The 18,791-nt window shown below is 38.1% G+C and overlaps 13 non-coding genes across 13 annotated transcripts; 8 read left to right on the plus strand and 5 right to left on the minus strand.

Moving 5' to 3' along the window:
* Positions 1-1,377: 1,377 nt before the first annotated feature.
* Positions 1,378-1,518, plus strand: LOC134326087 (U4 spliceosomal RNA). The gene has a single exon (XR_010014487.1). It is a non-coding gene; the product is annotated as a U4 spliceosomal RNA (small nuclear RNA).
* Positions 1,519-3,048: 1,530 nt separating this feature from the next.
* LOC134325999 (U4 spliceosomal RNA) lies at positions 3,049-3,189 on the minus strand. The gene has a single exon (XR_010014447.1). It is a non-coding gene; the product is annotated as a U4 spliceosomal RNA (small nuclear RNA).
* A 613-nt stretch (positions 3,190-3,802) lies between these two features.
* On the plus strand, positions 3,803-3,943 carry LOC134325922 (U4 spliceosomal RNA). Its single transcript, XR_010014410.1, has one exon. It is a non-coding gene; the product is annotated as a U4 spliceosomal RNA (small nuclear RNA).
* A 1,389-nt stretch (positions 3,944-5,332) lies between these two features.
* LOC134326094 (U4 spliceosomal RNA) lies at positions 5,333-5,473 on the plus strand. The gene has a single exon (XR_010014489.1). It is a non-coding gene; the product is annotated as a U4 spliceosomal RNA (small nuclear RNA).
* A 1,530-nt stretch (positions 5,474-7,003) lies between these two features.
* On the minus strand, positions 7,004-7,144 carry LOC134326007 (U4 spliceosomal RNA). The gene has a single exon (XR_010014448.1). It is a non-coding gene; the product is annotated as a U4 spliceosomal RNA (small nuclear RNA).
* Positions 7,145-7,757: 613 nt separating this feature from the next.
* On the plus strand, positions 7,758-7,898 carry LOC134325928 (U4 spliceosomal RNA). Its single transcript, XR_010014411.1, has one exon. It is a non-coding gene; the product is annotated as a U4 spliceosomal RNA (small nuclear RNA).
* Positions 7,899-9,287: 1,389 nt separating this feature from the next.
* On the plus strand, positions 9,288-9,428 carry LOC134326099 (U4 spliceosomal RNA). Its single transcript, XR_010014491.1, has one exon. It is a non-coding gene; the product is annotated as a U4 spliceosomal RNA (small nuclear RNA).
* A 1,530-nt stretch (positions 9,429-10,958) lies between these two features.
* On the minus strand, positions 10,959-11,099 carry LOC134326015 (U4 spliceosomal RNA). Its single transcript, XR_010014449.1, has one exon. It is a non-coding gene; the product is annotated as a U4 spliceosomal RNA (small nuclear RNA).
* A 613-nt stretch (positions 11,100-11,712) lies between these two features.
* LOC134325933 (U4 spliceosomal RNA) lies at positions 11,713-11,853 on the plus strand. Its single transcript, XR_010014412.1, has one exon. It is a non-coding gene; the product is annotated as a U4 spliceosomal RNA (small nuclear RNA).
* Positions 11,854-13,242: 1,389 nt separating this feature from the next.
* Positions 13,243-13,383, plus strand: LOC134325937 (U4 spliceosomal RNA). The gene has a single exon (XR_010014413.1). It is a non-coding gene; the product is annotated as a U4 spliceosomal RNA (small nuclear RNA).
* Positions 13,384-14,726: 1,343 nt separating this feature from the next.
* On the plus strand, positions 14,727-14,867 carry LOC134326106 (U4 spliceosomal RNA). Its single transcript, XR_010014492.1, has one exon. It is a non-coding gene; the product is annotated as a U4 spliceosomal RNA (small nuclear RNA).
* A 1,518-nt stretch (positions 14,868-16,385) lies between these two features.
* Positions 16,386-16,525, minus strand: LOC134325723 (U4 spliceosomal RNA). Its single transcript, XR_010014323.1, has one exon. It is a non-coding gene; the product is annotated as a U4 spliceosomal RNA (small nuclear RNA).
* Positions 16,526-18,627: 2,102 nt separating this feature from the next.
* On the minus strand, positions 18,628-18,768 carry LOC134325735 (U4 spliceosomal RNA). Its single transcript, XR_010014334.1, has one exon. It is a non-coding gene; the product is annotated as a U4 spliceosomal RNA (small nuclear RNA).
* Positions 18,769-18,791: the final 23 nt, after the last annotated feature.

Consider the following 18,791-nt stretch of genomic DNA (forward strand, 5'->3'; position numbering starts at 1 on the left):
GTTAAGTAAGATGTTTATCTGATGGGTGTAAGGTCGCTAGATTTTACGCAGTGATTTTTCGAATGCTTGTTACCGAGTACTCACTAAGAAGAATTTGGCTGAAGTCGGTGACGCTTTGAACTACACAAATATGATCATTTTTCGAACCGGTGTCTTGCGCATGCGCGCAAAATTATAAGCACAGCGTACCGATGCCGTCTCGGCTAATGGGGCTACATGATATTTGCGCAAAAAAACTAAAAAAAAAACTTTTAAAGCATGCAATTTAAATGTTGTCTGATCCGTCACGTGATTGTTTTGCCTTAAAAGAGTGTGTTGTTGTGTTAGCTCAGGGGTTTAGGTGCTGGACTGGTGATCAGAAGGTTGTTGGTTCAATCCCCACTACAGTCAAGTTGCCACTGTGAAGCCCACGACCATAATCCCTTAAAATCACTTTGTTGAGATACTTGAATGTGACTATGTTCCGAACAGTAGTCTAGCAAGAATGGATCGAAGCACAAGTGCACTTTGAATCGCTTATTTACAGAAATAATGTGGCGCAAAGGATGGGTTCTGTAACACAGCCAGTAAATGACGAGTAAACAATGTTAAAGTGGGTGAGAAGTTATTTAAGTAAAGTGACAAAAACGTGAAAACAAACAAAATATTGCTTTCATCAAAAACACATGAAACTTAGACGGCAGTTTTCTTTGGAAATGTCTCAAACGCTGTTTTGGTGAGATGATTGAACAGGATGGGCGGGGTTGCTGTTAGGGGTTCATTAGAAGGAGTCTGAATTGTGTTCATAGTGAATAGGTAAGCTGAAGTTCCACTTGTATTGCAAAACGCATGGATATGTAAGTATATATACATGTTTATATATATTTATATATATGAACGCTGTAATGCTGAACAAATAAAGCTTAGGCGACAATGTTGCACTGAAAAAAGTTTCTGAACTTGATCCAAAAGTTCATGAAAAGTTCTGCAGAGAAACACCGTTATTTTACACATATATTATCAAACACCTGCAATAAAGTGACGACACTAAAAGTTCTGCAGAGAAATGCCATTATTTAATATTACCATTAGCTCAAATCCAAAACAAACTGCTCAGCCCTTTCTGACAAGCAAATGTCAATGAAAATATCTACCCGAATCATGTTGTGGGTTTTAATATTCTAATACTTTTGACTATCCCTGGTCCAGACTTAACACTGAAAAACTTCTAGCAAAAAATCTGGTTTAAATATCAACATGCACACAACTAAAATTGGGAAATGGGCTGTGTAAAATGATTGGGTGTACTGTTTGTGTTATTCAGTGAGTGATATTTATTTACCGTCTCAGAGTATGTTGATGAGTGCTGCTCTCCCCTGTTACCTCCCATGTCTCGTTAGCTTTGCGCAGTGGCAGTATCGTAGCCTATGAGGTTTATCCGAGGCGCGATTATTGCTAGTTGAAAACTTTACCCAATACCCCGCCTGGACGACTTGAAATATAGTCGGCTATGGCAATTTTTGTCGGTCTCTAACGAGACTTCTAACCATGGTTAAATAAGATGTCGAGTTGATGTATGTAAGATCGCAATAAACTGAGCAGTTTGTTTTGGTTTTAAGCTAATGGTTATATTTAGGGCTGTCACGCCATTTTTTTTTTTTTTTTTAATTGAGATTAATCGCAATTAATCGCAGACTAATATCTAAACAAAATTTGAACAGTTATGCACATATATAATTACAAGAACATGTTTACCAATAAAAACATTTATAAAATTATGATAAAAATGTTAAATCAATATTATTTTTAGAAAGCCAGCTAATGTCTATACGTACAGAGTTGTTAACAGCTACCCATCTTTCAGCCAGTTATTTAAAATGAGTCTGTTCACATTTTCTGTCCAAAGGGAGGATCTTTTCCTGTTCATAACCCTGCCACTGAAAACAGGCGCTCATAATATGAACCATTTCTAGTGAACGAGTTGTATAGTGATATAGATATAGTGAGTTGAGGTTGAGTTCGAGGTTAATAAATATTTTGTTTTGTAGAGAACGATCAGGTCAGAAATACTGTAAAACTCGTGTGTGCTGATGTATCCTGATAGAAACTATATTGCGCTCCACCACCTGTTTACAACCTCTCCCCTGTGTTTCCCCTCGCTGTTTCTCACATTGATTGAGAGCCGAGTTTTGATCGCAGAGCGAACACCGAGTTCCTCCCGAATCCAGCACCGACCCGTCGCCGAGCGAAAATCAGTGCAAAAAGTTGTGTAGTGGTCTTAACTTGAGCTTCTGCCATGCTAAACTGATGTGCAGGTCAGATCTCGTTGCATGAAAAAACACTGGCTGGTCACGCGAAATTAAAGGGGGTAACAGATTTCCGTGTGCACCGTAAAAAAGGCCTTATTTAAAAGATCGATCTCGCGTTTATATGAATCGATATCGGATCGTTCAAATAAAGATCGATTCGAATCGAAAAATCGATTTTATAAACCCACCCCTATCAAATACTGTATTCTGTGTAAAGCTGCACATGTATATAACGACATGAGGTCTGTCTTGAATGTTCCCATGAATGTTTATATTTGGATGAAGCTGGGTTCACTCTCACTAAGAGGTGGAGAAGAGGTCTCAACATAACTGGTCAACCTGCAATTATAGAAATGGCTGCCCATCATGGTGGCAATGTGTCCATGTAGTCTAACGGTTACTGGACTAGTAAGAAAGTTTAAAGTTGCAGGTTCAAGCCCCACCACTGCCAGGCTGCCACTGTTGGGCCCTTGAGCAAGGCCCCAGTTATTCAGTGTTAAGGCTTGATCAGAGTTAGTCAAAAACATTAGAATATTAAAACCCACAACGTGATTCGGGTAGATATTTTAATTGACTAATTTTCTTGTCAGATTGGGCTCCTGTTCGTAAAATGATCAAATTTTTGTAGTTCATAGCGTCACTGACTTAAGCGAAATATTTTTTAGTGAGTTAATGACAAAAATCATTAGACAAGTTACCGCGTAAAATATAGCGACCTTACAGTCATCAGATCAAAAACTTTCTTAACCATCGTTATAAGTCTCGTTAGAGACTGGCAAAAATTGCCATAGCCGACTATATTTCAAGTCGTCCAGGCGGGGTATTGGGTAAAGTTTTCAACTAGCAATAATCGCGCCTCGGATAAACCTCATAGGCTACGATACTGCCACTGCGCAAAGCTAACGAGACATGGGAGGCAACAGGGGAGAGCCAGCACTCATCAACATACTCTGAGACGGTAAATGAATATCACTCACTGAGTAACACAAACAGTACACCCAATCATTTTACACAGCCCATTTCCCAATTTTTGTTGTGTGCATATTTAAAAAAAGTTTTTTGGCTAGAAGTTTTTTAGTGTGCAAACTTAAAAAAGCAGTTATGCCAACTTAGTTAGGTTGTTAGTTCACTCAAATCACTACCTAAAGTTTAACAAAATTACAATTACCATTTGATTGTACTTGTAAAAAGAAGTTGTTTTATCTTAAAATATTATTTTGAGTGAACTTATAGGTTAATCAAAGAAAATAAGTTAAAATGTTTACGAATGCCTGAAGTTGAGAAAACTCAAAAAAGTTAGGCAGCTGGTTGCTTTTCATTTTTAAGTTGGCACTGAAAAACTTCTAGCAAAAAAGCTGGTTTAAATATCATCATGCACACAACTAAAATTGGAAAATGGGCTGTGTAAAATGATTGGGTGTACTGTTTGTGTTATTCAGTGAGTGATATTTATTTACCGTCTCAGAGTATGTTGATGAGTGCTGGCTCTCCCCTGTTACCTCCCATGTCTCGTTAGCTTTGCGCAGTGGCAGTATCGTAGCCTATGAGGTTTATCCGAGGCGCGATTATTGCTAGTTGAAAACTTTACCCAATACCCCGCCTGGACGACTTGAAATATAGTCGGCTATGGCAATTTTTGTCAGTCTCTAACGAGACTTCTACTTATGGTTAAGTAAGATGTTTATCTGATGGGTGTAAGGTCGCTAGATTTTACGCAGTGATTTTTCGAATGCTTGTTACCGAGTACTCACTAAGAAGAATTTGGCTGAAGTCGGTGACGCTTTGAACTACACAAATATGATCATTTTTCGAACCGGTGTCTTGCGCATGCGCGCAAAATTATAAGCACAGCGTACCGATGCCGTCTCGGCTAATGGGGCTACATGATATTTGCGCAAAAAAACTAAAAAAAAAACTTTTAAAGCATGCAATTTAAATGTTGTCTGATCCGTCACGTGATTGTTTTGCCTTAAAAGAGTGTGTTGTTGTGTTAGCTCAGGGGTTTAGGTGCTGGACTGGTGATCAGAAGGTTGTTGGTTCAATCCCCACTACAGTCAAGTTGCCACTGTGAAGCCCACGACCATAATCCCTTAAAATCACTTTGTTGAGATACTTGAATGTGACTATGTTCCGAACAGTAGTCTAGCAAGAATGGATCGAAGCACAAGTGCACTTTGAATCGCTTATTTACAGAAATAATGTGGCGCAAAGGATGGGTTCTGTAACACAGCCAGTAAATGACGAGTAAACAATGTTAAAGTGGGTGAGAAGTTATTTAAGTAAAGTGACAAAAACGTGAAAACAAACAAAATATTGCTTTCATCAAAAACACATGAAACTTAGACGGCAGTTTTCTTTGGAAATGTCTCAAACGCTGTTTTGGTGAGATGATTGAACAGGATGGGCGGGGTTGCTGTTAGGGGTTCATTAGAAGGAGTCTGAATTGTGTTCATAGTGAATAGGTAAGCTGAAGTTCCACTTGTATTGCAAAACGCATGGATATGTAAGTATATATACATGTTTATATATATTTATATATATGAACGCTGTAATGCTGAACAAATAAAGCTTAGGCGACAATGTTGCACTGAAAAAAGTTTCTGAACTTGATCCAAAAGTTCATGAAAAGTTCTGCAGAGAAACACCGTTATTTTACACATATATTATCAAACACCTGCAATAAAGTGACGACACTAAAAGTTCTGCAGAGAAATGCCATTATTTAATATTACCATTAGCTCAAATCCAAAACAAACTGCTCAGCCCTTTCTGACAAGCAAATGTCAATGAAAATATCTACCCGAATCATGTTGTGGGTTTTAATATTCTAATACTTTTGACTATCCCTGGTCCAGACTTAACACTGAAAAACTTCTAGCAAAAAATCTGGTTTAAATATCAACATGCACACAACTAAAATTGAGAAATGGGCTGTGTAAAATGATTGGGTGTACTGTTTGTGTTATTCAGTGAGTGATATTTATTTACCGTCTCAGAGTATGTTGATGAGTGCTGCTCTCCCCTGTTACCTCCCATGTCTCGTTAGCTTTGCGCAGTGGCAGTATCGTAGCCTATGAGGTTTATCCGAGGCGCGATTATTGCTAGTTGAAAACTTTACCCAATACCCCGCCTGGACGACTTGAAATATAGTCGGCTATGGCAATTTTTGTCGGTCTCTAACGAGACTTCTAACCATGGTTAAATAAGATGTCGAGTTGATGTATGTAAGATCGCAATAAACTGAGCAGTTTGTTTTGGTTTTAAGCTAATGGTTATATTTAGGGCTGTCACGCCATTTTTTTTTTTTTTTTTAATTGAGATTAATCGCAATTGATCGCAGACTAATATCTAAACAAAATTTGAACAGTTATGCACATATATAATTGCAAGAACATGTTTACCAATAAAAACATTTATAAAATTATGATAAAAATGTTAAATCAATATTATTTTTAGAAAGCCAGCTAATGTCTATACGTACAGAGTTGTTAACAGCTACCCATCTTTCAGCCAGTTATTTAAAATGAGTCTGTTCACATTTTCTGTCCAAAGGGAGGATCTTTTCCTGTTCATAACCCTGCCACTGAAAACAGGCGCTCATAATATGAACCATTTCTAGTGAACGAGTTGTATAGTGATATAGATATAGTGAGTTGAGGTTGAGTTCGAGGTTAATAAATATTTTGTTTTGTAGAGAACGATCAGGTCAGAAATACTGTAAAACTCGTGTGTGCTGATGTATCCTGATAGAAACTATATTGCGCTCCACCACCTGTTTACAACCTCTCCCCTGTGTTTCCCCTCGCTGTTTCTCACATTGATTGAGAGCCGAGTTTTGATCGCAGAGCGAACACCGAGTTCCTCCCGAATCCAGCACCGACCCGTCGCCGAGCGAAAATCAGTGCAAAATGTTGTGTAGTGGTCTTAACTTGAGCTTCTGCCATGCTAAACTGATGTGCAGGTCAGATCTCGTTGCATGAAAAAACACTGGCTGGTCACGCGAAATTAAAGGGGGTAACAGATTTCCGTGTGCACCGTAAAAAAGGCCTTATTTAAAAGATCGATCTCGCGTTTATATGAATCGATATCGGATCGTTCAATTAAAGATCGATTCGAATCGAAAAATCGATTTTATAAACCCACCCCTATCAAATACTGTATTCTGTGTAAAGCTGCACATGTATATAACGACATGAGGTCTGTCTTGAATGTTCCCATGAATGTTTATATTTGGATGAAGCTGGGTTCACTCTCACTAAGAGGTGGAGAAGAGGTCTCAACATAACTGGTCAACCTGCAATTATAGAAATGGCTGCCCATCATGGTGGCAATGTGTCCATGTAGTCTAACGGTTACTGGACTAGTAAGAAAGTTTAAAGTTGCAGGTTCAAGCCCCACCACTGCCAGGCTGCCACTGTTGGGCCCTTGAGCAAGGCCCCAGTTATTCAGTGTTAAGGCTTGATCAGAGTTAGTCAAAAACATTAGAATATTAAAACCCACAACGTGATTCGGGTAGATATTTTTATTGACTAATTTTCTTGTCAGATTGGGCTCCTGTTCGTAAAATGATCAAATTTTTGTAGTTCATAGCGTCACTGACTTAAGCGAAATATTTTTTAGTGAGTTAATGACAAAAATCATTAGACAAGTTACCGCGTAAAATATAGCGACCTTACAGTCATCAGATCAAAAACTTTCTTAACCATCGTTATAAGTCTCGTTAGAGACTGGCAAAAATTGCCATAGCCGACTATATTTCAAGTCGTCCAGGCGGGGTATTGGGTAAAGTTTTCAACTAGCAATAATCGCGCCTCGGATAAACCTCATAGGCTACGATACTGCCACTGCGCAAAGCTAACGAGACATGGGAGGCAACAGGGGAGAGCCAGCACTCATCAACATACTCTGAGACGGTAAATGAATATCACTCACTGAGTAACACAAACAGTACACCCAATCATTTTACACAGCCCATTTCCCAATTTTTGTTGTGTGCATATTTAAAAAAAGTTTTTTGGCTAGAAGTTTTTTAGTGTGCAAACTTAAAAAAGCAGTTATGCCAACTTAGTTAGGTTGTTAGTTCACTCAAATCACTACCTAAAGTTTAACAAAATTACAATTACCATTTGATTGTACTTGTAAAAAGAAGTTGTTTTATCTTAAAATATTATTTTGAGTGAACTTATAGGTTAATCAAAGAAAATAAGTTAAAATGTTTACGAATGCCTGAAGTTGAGAAAACTCAAAAAAGTTAGGCAGCTGGTTGCTTTTCATTTTTAAGTTGGCACTGAAAAACTTCTAGCAAAAAAGCTGGTTTAAATATCATCATGCACACAACTAAAATTGGAAAATGGGCTGTGTAAAATGATTGGGTGTACTGTTTGTGTTATTCAGTGAGTGATATTTATTTACCGTCTCAGAGTATGTTGATGAGTGCTGGCTCTCCCCTGTTACCTCCCATGTCTCGTTAGCTTTGCGCAGTGGCAGTATCGTAGCCTATGAGGTTTATCCGAGGCGCGATTATTGCTAGTTGAAAACTTTACCCAATACCCCGCCTGGACGACTTGAAATATAGTCGGCTATGGCAATTTTTGTCAGTCTCTAACGAGACTTCTACTTATGGTTAAGTAAGATGTTTATCTGATGGGTGTAAGGTCGCTAGATTTTACGCAGTGATTTTTCGAATGCTTGTTACCGAGTACTCACTAAGAAGAATTTGGCTGAAGTCGGTGACGCTTTGAACTACACAAATATGATCATTTTTCGAACCGGTGTCTTGCGCATGCGCGCAAAATTATAAGCACAGCGTACCGATGCCGTCTCGGCTAATGGGGCTACATGATATTTGCGCAAAAAAACTAAAAAAAAAACTTTTAAAGCATGCAATTTAAATGTTGTCTGATCCGTCACGTGATTGTTTTGCCTTAAAAGAGTGTGTTGTTGTGTTAGCTCAGGGGTTTAGGTGCTGGACTGGTGATCAGAAGGTTGTTGGTTCAATCCCCACTACAGTCAAGTTGCCACTGTGAAGCCCACGACCATAATCCCTTAAAATCACTTTGTTGAGATACTTGAATGTGACTATGTTCCGAACAGTAGTCTAGCAAGAATGGATCGAAGCACAAGTGCACTTTGAATCGCTTATTTACAGAAATAATGTGGCGCAAAGGATGGGTTCTGTAACACAGCCAGTAAATGACGAGTAAACAATGTTAAAGTGGGTGAGAAGTTATTTAAGTAAAGTGACAAAAACGTGAAAACAAACAAAATATTGCTTTCATCAAAAACACATGAAACTTAGACGGCAGTTTTCTTTGGAAATGTCTCAAACGCTGTTTTGGTGAGATGATTGAACAGGATGGGCGGGGTTGCTGTTAGGGGTTCATTAGAAGGAGTCTGAATTGTGTTCATAGTGAATAGGTAAGCTGAAGTTCCACTTGTATTGCAAAACGCATGGATATGTAAGTATATATACATGTTTATATATATTTATATATATGAACGCTGTAATGCTGAACAAATAAAGCTTAGGCGACAATGTTGCACTGAAAAAAGTTTCTGAACTTGATCCAAAAGTTCATGAAAAGTTCTGCAGAGAAACACCGTTATTTTACACATATATTATCAAACACCTGCAATAAAGTGACGACACTAAAAGTTCTGCAGAGAAATGCCATTATTTAATATTACCATTAGCTCAAATCCAAAACAAACTGCTCAGCCCTTTCTGACAAGCAAATGTCAATGAAAATATCTACCCGAATCATGTTGTGGGTTTTAATATTCTAATACTTTTGACTATCCCTGGTCCAGACTTAACACTGAAAAACTTCTAGCAAAAAATCTGGTTTAAATATCAACATGCACACAACTAAAATTGAGAAATGGGCTGTGTAAAATGATTGGGTGTACTGTTTGTGTTATTCAGTGAGTGATATTTATTTACCGTCTCAGAGTATGTTGATGAGTGCTGCTCTCCCCTGTTACCTCCCATGTCTCGTTAGCTTTGCGCAGTGGCAGTATCGTAGCCTATGAGGTTTATCCGAGGCGCGATTATTGCTAGTTGAAAACTTTACCCAATACCCCGCCTGGACGACTTGAAATATAGTCGGCTATGGCAATTTTTGTCGGTCTCTAACGAGACTTCTAACCATGGTTAAATAAGATGTCGAGTTGATGTATGTAAGATCGCAATAAACTGAGCAGTTTGTTTTGGTTTTAAGCTAATGGTTATATTTAGGGCTGTCACGCCATTTTTTTTTTTTTTTTTAATTGAGATTAATCGCAATTGATCGCAGACTAATATCTAAACAAAATTTGAACAGTTATGCACATATATAATTGCAAGAACATGTTTACCAATAAAAACATTTATAAAATTATGATAAAAATGTTAAATCAATATTATTTTTAGAAAGCCAGCTAATGTCTATACGTACAGAGTTGTTAACAGCTACCCATCTTTCAGCCAGTTATTTAAAATGAGTCTGTTCACATTTTCTGTCCAAAGGGAGGATCTTTTCCTGTTCATAACCCTGCCACTGAAAACAGGCGCTCATAATATGAACCATTTCTAGTGAACGAGTTGTATAGTGATATAGATATAGTGAGTTGAGGTTGAGTTCGAGGTTAATAAATATTTTGTTTTGTAGAGAACGATCAGGTCAGAAATACTGTAAAACTCGTGTGTGCTGATGTATCCTGATAGAAACTATATTGCGCTCCACCACCTGTTTACAACCTCTCCCCTGTGTTTCCCCTCGCTGTTTCTCACATTGATTGAGAGCCGAGTTTTGATCGCAGAGCGAACACCGAGTTCCTCCCGAATCCAGCACCGACCCGTCGCCGAGCGAAAATCAGTGCAAAATGTTGTGTAGTGGTCTTAACTTGAGCTTCTGCCATGCTAAACTGATGTGCAGGTCAGATCTCGTTGCATGAAAAAACACTGGCTGGTCACGCGAAATTAAAGGGGGTAACAGATTTCCGTGTGCACCGTAAAAAAGGCCTTATTTAAAAGATCGATCTCGCGTTTATATGAATCGATATCGGATCGTTCAATTAAAGATCGATTCGAATCGAAAAATCGATTTTATAAACCCACCCCTATCAAATACTGTATTCTGTGTAAAGCTGCACATGTATATAACGACATGAGGTCTGTCTTGAATGTTCCCATGAATGTTTATATTTGGATGAAGCTGGGTTCACTCTCACTAAGAGGTGGAGAAGAGGTCTCAACATAACTGGTCAACCTGCAATTATAGAAATGGCTGCCCATCATGGTGGCAATGTGTCCATGTAGTCTAACGGTTACTGGACTAGTAAGAAAGTTTAAAGTTGCAGGTTCAAGCCCCACCACTGCCAGGCTGCCACTGTTGGGCCCTTGAGCAAGGCCCCAGTTATTCAGTGTTAAGGCTTGATCAGAGTTAGTCAAAAACATTAGAATATTAAAACCCACAACGTGATTCGGGTAGATATTTTTATTGACTAATTTTCTTGTCAGATTGGGCTCCTGTTCGTAAAATGATCAAATTTTTGTAGTTCATAGCGTCACTGACTTAAGCGAAATATTTTTTAGTGAGTTAATGACAAAAATCATTAGACAAGTTACCGCGTAAAATATAGCGACCTTACAGTCATCAGATCAAAAACTTTCTTAACCATCGTTATAAGTCTCGTTAGAGACTGGCAAAAATTGCCATAGCCGACTATATTTCAAGTCGTCCAGGCGGGGTATTGGGTAAAGTTTTCAACTAGCAATAATCGCGCCTCGGATAAACCTCATAGGCTACGATACTGCCACTGCGCAAAGCTAACGAGACATGGGAGGCAACAGGGGAGAGCCAGCACTCATCAACATACTCTGAGACGGTAAATGAATATCACTCACTGAGTAACACAAACAGTACACCCAATCATTTTACACAGCCCATTTCCCAATTTTTGTTGTGTGCATATTTAAAAAAAGTTTTTTGGCTAGAAGTTTTTTAGTGTGCAAACTTAAAAAAGCAGTTATGCCAACTTAGTTAGGTTGTTAGTTCACTCAAATCACTACCTAAAGTTTAACAAAATTACAATTACCATTTGATTGTACTTGTAAAAAGAAGTTGTTTTATCTTAAAATATTATTTTGAGTGAACTTATAGGTTAATCAAAGAAAATAAGTTAAAATGTTTACGAATGCCTGAAGTTGAGAAAACTCAAAAAAGTTAGGCAGCTGGTTGCTTTTCATTTTTAAGTTGGCACTGAAAAACTTCTAGCAAAAAAGCTGGTTTAAATATCATCATGCACACAACTAAAATTGGAAAATGGGCTGTGTAAAATGATTGGGTGTACTGTTTGTGTTATTCAGTGAGTGATATTTATTTACCGTCTCAGAGTATGTTGATGAGTGCTGGCTCTCCCCTGTTACCTCCCATGTCTCGTTAGCTTTGCGCAGTGGCAGTATCGTAGCCTATGAGGTTTATCCGAGGCGCGATTATTGCTAGTTGAAAACTTTACCCAATACCCCGCCTGGACGACTTGAAATATAGTCGGCTATGGCAATTTTTGTCAGTCTCTAACGAGACTTCTACTTATGGTTAAGTAAGATGTTTATCTGATGGGTGTAAGGTCGCTAGATTTTACGCAGTGATTTTTCGAATGCTTGTTACCGAGTACTCACTAAGAAGAATTTGGCTGAAGTCGGTGACGCTTTGAACTACACAAATATGATCATTTTTCGAACCGGTGTCTTGCGCATGCGCGCAAAATTATAAGCACAGCGTACCGATGCCGTCTCGGCTAATGGGGCTACATGATATTTGCGCAAAAAAACTAAAAAAAAAATTTTTAAAGCATGCAATTTAAATGTTGTCTGATCCGTCACGTGATTGTTTTGCCTTAAAAGAGTGTGTTGTTGTGTTAGCTCAGGGGTTTAGGTGCTGGACTGGTGATCAGAAGGTTGTTGGTTCAATCCCCACTACAGTCAAGTTGCCACTGTGAAGCCCACGACCATAATCCCTTAAAATCACTTTGTTGAGATACTTGAATGTGACTATGTTCCGAACAGTAGTCTAGCAAGAATGGATCGAAGCACAAGTGCACTTTGAATCGCTTATTTACAGAAATAATGTGGCGCAAAGGATGGGTTCTGTAACACAGCCAGTAAATGACGAGTAAACAATGTTAAAGTGGGTGAGAAGTTATTTAAGTAAAGTGACAAAAACGTGAAAACAAACAAAATATTGCTTTCATCAAAAACACATGAAACTTAGACGGCAGTTTTCTTTGGAAATGTCTCAAACGCTGTTTTGGTGAGATGATTGAACAGGATGGGCGGGGTTGCTGTTAGGGGTTCATTAGAAGGAGTCTGAATTGTGTTCATAGTGAATAGGTAAGCTGAAGTTCCACTTGTATTGCAAAACGCATGGATATGTAAGTATATATACATGTTTATATATATTTATATATATGAACGCTGTAATGCTGAACAAATAAAGCTTAGGCGACAATGTTGCACTGAAAAAAGTTTCTGAACTTGATCCAAAAGTTCATGAAAAGTTCTGCAGAGAAACACCGTTATTTTACACATATATTATCAAACACCTGCAATAAAGTGACGACACTAAAAGTTCTGCAGAGAAATGCCATTATTTAATATTACCATTAGCTCAAATCCAAAACAAACTGCTCAGCCCTTTCTGACAAGCAAATGTCAATGAAAATATCTACCCGAATCATGTTGTGGGTTTTAATATTCTAATACTTTTGACTATCCCTGGTCCAGACTTAACACTGAAAAACTTCTAGCAAAAAATCTGGTTTAAATATCAACATGCACACAACTAAAATTGAGAAATGGGCTGTGTAAAATGATTGGGTGTACTGTTTGTGTTATTCAGTGAGTGATATTTATTTACCGTCTCAGAGTATGTTGATGAGTGCTGCTCTCCCCTGTTACCTCCCATGTCTCGTTAGCTTTGCGCAGTGGCAGTATCGTAGCCTATGAGGTTTATCCGAGGCGCGATTATTGCTAGTTGAAAACTTTACCCAATACCCCGCCTGGACGACTTGAAATATAGTCGGCTATGGCAATTTTTGTCAGTCTCTAACGAGACTTCTACTTATGGTTAAGTAAGATGTTTATCTGATGGGTGTAAGGTCGCTAGATTTTACGCAGTGATTTTTCGAATGCTTGTTACCGAGTACTCACTAAGAAGAATTTGGCTGAAGTCGGTGACGCTTTGAACTACACAAATATGATCATTTTTCAAACCGGTGTCTTGCGCATGCGCGCAAAATTATAAGCACAGCGTACCGATGCCGTCTCGGCTAATGGGGCTACATGATATTTGCGCAAAAAAACTAAAAAAAAAAACTTTTAAAGCATGCAATTTAAATGTTGTCTGATCCGTCACGTGATTGTTTTGCCTTAAAAGAGTGTGTTGTTGTGTTAGCTCAGGGGTTTAGGTGCTGGACTGGTGATCAGAAGGTTGTTGGTTCAATCCCCACTACAGTCAAGTTGCCACTGTGAAGCCCACGACCATAATCCCTTAAAATCACTTTGTTGAGATACTTGAATGTGACTATGTTCCGAACAGTAGTCTAGCAAGAATGGATCGAAGCATAAGTGCACTTTGAATCGCACTTTAAATGACGAGTAAACAATGTTAAAGTGGGTGAGAAGTTATTTAAGTAAAGTGACAAAAACGTGAAAACAAACAAAATATTGCTTTCATCAAAAACACATGAAACTTAGACGGCAGTTTTCTTTGGAAATGTCTCAAACGCTGTTTTGGTGAGATGATTGAACAGGATGGGCGGGGTTGCTGTTAGGGGTTCATTAGAAGGAGTCTGAATTGTGTTCATAGTGAATAGGTAAGCTGAAGTTCCACTTGTATTGCAAAACGCATGGATATGTAAGTATATATACATGTTTATATATATTTATATATATGAACGCTGTAATGCTGAACAAATAAAGCTTAGGCGACAATGTTGCACTGAAAAAAGTTTCTGAACTTGATCCAAAAGTTCATGAAAAGTTCTGCAGAGAAACACCGTTATTTTACACATATATTATCAAACACCTGCAATAAAGTGACGACACTAAAAGTTCTGCAGAGAAATGCCATTATTTAATATTACCATTAGCTCAAATCCAAAACAAACTGCTCAGCCCTTTCTGACAAGCAAATGTCAATGAAAATATCTACCCGAATCATGTTGTGGGTTTTAATATTCTAATACTTTTGACTATCCCTGGTCCAGACTTAACACTGAAAAACTTCTAGCAAAAAATCTGGTTTAAATATCAACATGAACACAACTAAAATTGAGAAATGGGCTGTGTAAAATGATTGGGTGTACTGTTTGTGTTATTCAGTGAGTGATATTTATTTACCGTCTCAGAGTATGTTGATGAGTGCTGCTCTCCCCTGTTACCTCCCATGTCTCGTTAGCTTTGCGCAGTGGCAGTATCGTAGCCTATGAGGTTTATCCGAGGCGCGATTATTGCTAGTTGAAAACTTTACCCAATACCCCGCCTGGACGACTTGAAATATAGTCGGCTATGGCAATTTTTGTCGGTCTCTAACGAGACTTCTAACCATGATTAAATAAGATGTCGAGTTGATGTATGTAAGATCGCAATAAACTGAGCAGTTTGTTTTGGTTTTAAGCTAATGGTTATATTTAGAGTTGTCACGCCATTTTTTTTTTTTTTTTTTAATTGAGATTAATCGCAATTAATCGCAGACTAATATCTAAACAAAATTTGAACAGTTATGCACATATATAATTGCAAGAACATGTTTACCAATAAAAACATTTATAAAATTATGATAAAAATGTTAAATCAATATTATTTTTAGAAAGCCAGCTAATGTCTATACGTACAGAGTTGTTAACAGCTACCCATCTTTCAGCCAGTTATTTAAAATGAGTCTGTTCACATTTTTTGTCCAAAGGGAGGATCTTTTCCTGTTCATAACCCTGCCACTGAAAACAGGCGCTCATAATATGAACCATTTCTAGTGAACGAGTTGTATAGTGATATAGATATAGTGAGTTGAGGTTGAGTTCGAGGTTAATAAATATTTTGTTTTGTAGAGAACGATCAGGTCAGAAATACTGTAAAACTCGTGTGTGCTGATGTATCCTGATAGAAACTATATTGCGCTCCACCACCTGTTTACAACCTCTCCCCTGTGTTTCCCCTCGCTGTTTCTCACATTGATTGAGAGCCGAGTTTTGATCGCAGAGCGAACACCGAGTTCCTCCCGAATCCAGCACCGACCCGTCGCCGAGCGAAAATCAGTGCAAAAAGTTGTGTAGTGGTCTTAACTTGAGCTTCTGCCATGCTAAACTGATGTGCAGGTCAGATCTCGTTGCATGAAAAAACACTGGCTGGTCACGCGAAATTAAAGGGGGTAACAGATTTCCGTGTGCACCGTAAAAAAGGCCTTATTTAAAAGATCGATCTCGCGTTTATATGAATCGATATCGGATCGTTCAAAAAAAGATCGATTCGAATCGAAAAATCGATTTTATAAACCCACCCCTATCAAATACTGTATTCTGTGTAAAGCTGCACATGTATATAACGACATGAGGTCTGTCTTGAATGTTCCCATGAATGTTTATATTTGGATGAAGCTGGGTTCACTCTCACTAAGAGGTGGAGAAGAGGTCTCAACATAACTGGTCAACCTGCAATTATAGAAATGGCTGCCCATCATGGTGGCAATGTGTCCATGTAGTCTAACGGTTACTGGACTAGTAAGAAAGTTTAAAGTTGCAGGTTCAAGCCCCACCACTGCCAGGCTGCCACTGTTGGGCCCTTGAGCAAGGCCCCAGTTATTCAGTGTTAAGGCTTGATCAGAGTTAGTCAAAAACATTAGAATATTAAAACCCACAACGTGATTCGGATAGATATTTTTATTGACTAATTTTCTTGTCAGATTGGGCTCCTGTTCGTAAAATGATCAAATTTTTGTAGTTCATAGCGTTACTGACTTAAGCGAAATACTTTTTAGTGAGTTCATGACAAAAATCATTAGACAAGTTACCGCGTAAAATATAGCGACCTTACAGTCATCAGATCAAAAACTTTCTTAACCATCGTTATAAGTCTCGTTATTGCCATAGCCGACTATATTTCAAGTCGTCCAGGCGGGGTATTGGGTAAAGTTTTCAACTAGCAATAATCGCGCCTCGGATAAACCTCATAGGCTACGATACTGCCACTGCGCAAAGCTAACGAGACATGGGAGGCAACAGGGGAGAGCCAGCACTCATCAACATACTCTGAGACGGTAAATGAATATCACTCACTGAGTAACACAAACAGTACACCCAATCATTTTACACAGCCCATTTCCCAATTTTTGTTGTGTGCATATTTAAAAAAAGTTTTTTTGCTAGAAGTTTTTTAGTGTGCAAACTTAAAAAAGCAGTTATGCCAACTTAGTTAGGTTGTTAGTTCACTCAAATCACTACCTAAAGTTTAACAAAATTACAATTACCATTTGATTGTACTTGTAAAAAGAAGTTGTTTTATCTTAAAATATTATTTTGAGTGAACTTATAGGTTAATCAAAGAAAATAAGTTAAAATATTTACGAATGCCTGAAGTTGAGAAAACTCAAAAAAGTTAGGCAGCTGGTTGCTTTTCATTTTTAAGTTGGCACTGAAAAACTTCTAGCAAAAAAGCTGGTTTAAATATCATCATGCACACAACTAAAATTGGAAAATGGGCTGTGTAAAATGAATTTTTTGCAAGAACATGTTTACCAATAAAAACATTCAAAAAATTATGATAAAATGATTAAATCCAAATTGTTTTTAGAAAGCCAGTCATATAGAGTGGTTAACAGTTACCCATCTTTCAGTCAGTTATTCGTCTGTTCACATTATCTGACAAAAGTGAAGATCTTATCCTGTTCATAATCCTGCCACTGAAAACAGGCGCTCATAATAGGAACCATTTCTAGATGCCACCCCAGTGGTGTAACAAGGAGCTCATGGGCCCCAGTACAAAACAAAATTTGGGCTCCCTCAACAAATTGCATACGCTGATAGCTGATCAGAATGAATTAAAAAGTACTCACTCAAAAGTTACATTTAAAGTCCAAATTCCTGGCTTGGTATTTTTAATGCACGGGGGGGGGGGGGGGGGTGCTAGGGGGCAGTGAGGTGAGTGCTTTTATGCAGTGAGACAGCGTTTTTAAACAGTCCATTGTGATCCATTTAACAGCAGTGTTTGTAATGTTCCGTGTACAGTTCATTCGCTTTCCATCCAAATTTCTCTGAAATAAAGTTAGGTAATAAAGTCTGAGCTCATTTAGCCTGTAACGCGTATCCGTGCGCTCAGACGCCCGACGATACAAATGCGTGCTCTGACCAGAGATGATATTAAAGCGTCAATTAATAACTGTAATTTTATCTAGTGATGATTTCTCACGCTTTTTGAAAATGATTATTTTAAATACCCGATATTTCGCAATATGTAGCAGCTCGAGTCATTTGTAACTCACGACACCTGTCGTGCCTGTGTTATGGTTATACAGTATAAACACAATGTTGCTGTGTTAAAGCAGTGCGAATTACCACAGAGACACATATTTATGTGGCACAAACAGCCCAATACAAATAGTTTGTTAAATTTTTTTAATCTCGATTACATTTTTTAATCGCAATTTAAATTTTAACGCGTTCATCGCGTTAATTAGCGCAGTTAACGACAGCCCTAGCTATAATAAATAATGGCTTTTCTCTGCAGACCTTTTAGTGTCGTCACTTTATTGCAGGTGTTTGATAATAACGGTGTTTCTCTGCAGAACTTTTCATGAACATTTCTGTACATTTATTGTGTTTTAAAAGGCATTCTTCTTCATTCATTTATCTCCAATGCGTTATTATTGACTTTTGGATCAAGTTCAGAAACTTTTTTCAGTGCAACATTGTCGCATAAGCCTTATTTGTTTGTTTTCTAGTTTTTGTCACTTTACTTAAATAACTTCTCACAACATTGTTTACTCGTCATTTACTGGCTGTGTTGCAGAACCCATCCTTTGCGCCACATTATTTCTGTAAATAAGCGATTCAAAGTGCACTTGTGCTTCGATCCATTCTTGCTACACTACTGTTCGGAACATAGTCACATTCAAGTATCTCAACAAAGTGGTTTTAAAAGATTTTGGTCGTGGGCTCCTGTTCGTAAATGATCATATCTGTGTAGTTCAGAGCATCAGCGCATTCGGCCAAAGCCTTTTTAGTGAGTACTTGATAAAAGTCATACGACAAATTACTGCGTATAATACAGCGACCATACACCCATCAAAACAAAAACTTTCTTAACCATCGTTAGAAGTCTCGTTAAATTGCAATAGCTGACTACATTTCAAGTCGTCCAGACGGGGAATTGGGTAAAGTTTTCAACTAGCAATAATCGCGCCTCGGATAAACCTCATAGGCTACGATACTGCCACTGCGCAAAACTGACGAGATGTGGGAGGTAACAGG

The sequence above is a fragment of the Trichomycterus rosablanca genome, chromosome 1 (assembly GCF_030014385.1).
Source record: "Trichomycterus rosablanca isolate fTriRos1 chromosome 1, fTriRos1.hap1, whole genome shotgun sequence".
Taxonomy (NCBI): Eukaryota; Metazoa; Chordata; class Actinopteri; order Siluriformes; family Trichomycteridae; genus Trichomycterus; species Trichomycterus rosablanca.